The 817-nt window shown below is 50.2% G+C and overlaps 1 protein-coding gene across 1 annotated transcript in view; it reads right to left on the bottom strand.

The window, feature by feature from the left end:
• LOC119308873 overlaps positions 1-817 on the bottom strand; it is a 5,513-nt gene that overhangs the window by 614 nt on the left and 4,082 nt on the right. The window lies entirely within an intron of this gene.

Below are 817 nucleotides of genomic sequence, written 5' to 3'. Positions count from 1 at the left end.
TTTTTTTTTTGGTACTTAGCTCCTCGGATCTCATTAGATTATCAACAAATGTTAGGAAAAGTTGTGGCTACTTGGCTACACCCTAAGACACTACACCCCCGATGCACCCCCGGCCTAAAAGATACCAAAACAAATCAAGAAAATCAGAAACGTCGTGGCATTGATTATGAACAAATGTTATAGGTGCTTGCAAAGTTTGGTCGCCAAGGAGCTCCGTACAAAGAAACGAATGGTGCTCAAATGTATGCACACTGTTTTGAGCCGATTTTGTAAAAAGAAATTGTACAGAGCTTCTCGAATGTCATTTGGCTATCAAACTTTACAAGTACCTAAAACATTTGTTCATAATCAATGCCGCGAAGTTTCAGATTTTTTTTTGTTATGTTTTCGGCCAGGGGTGCATCGAGGTGTAGTGTCCTGAGGTGTAGAAAACCACCGTTTATAGTTTTAAACAACCGTTCTTGACAAGAAGAAGAAACCATTAGAAGTGCGCAGCATATCCCAAAAGAAATCTTGAGATGCTCAAAACATTTACACATGATTCAGCAGCAAGAGCACAGAAATGTATGTTTTGGGTAAAGCCAGACTCACGTCCGCTCCCGCGAGAGTGAAACCCTTCGTCCCGTCCGCTCCCGCGAGCGGCTGGGCGAAGCCCTAGGCGCCGCCGGCCCTAGCCCTCCCCTACCTCTCCTTCCCCTCGCCGCCGCCGGAGGGCGCGGCCGGGCAAAGCCTGGTCCGCGTCGGCGGCGGCGGGGCTCTCTTCCCTCCTGGCTTGGCGGCGCGCGGCACGGGACGCGGTGGTCGGCGGGAGCGCCGT

Source organism: Triticum dicoccoides, chromosome 5B (assembly GCF_002162155.2).
Source record: "Triticum dicoccoides isolate Atlit2015 ecotype Zavitan chromosome 5B, WEW_v2.0, whole genome shotgun sequence".
Lineage (NCBI taxonomy): Eukaryota > Viridiplantae > Streptophyta > Magnoliopsida > Poales > Poaceae > Triticum > Triticum dicoccoides.
The sequence above is the reverse complement of the archived record's forward strand: the minus strand, read 5'-3'. Positions and strand labels throughout refer to the sequence as shown.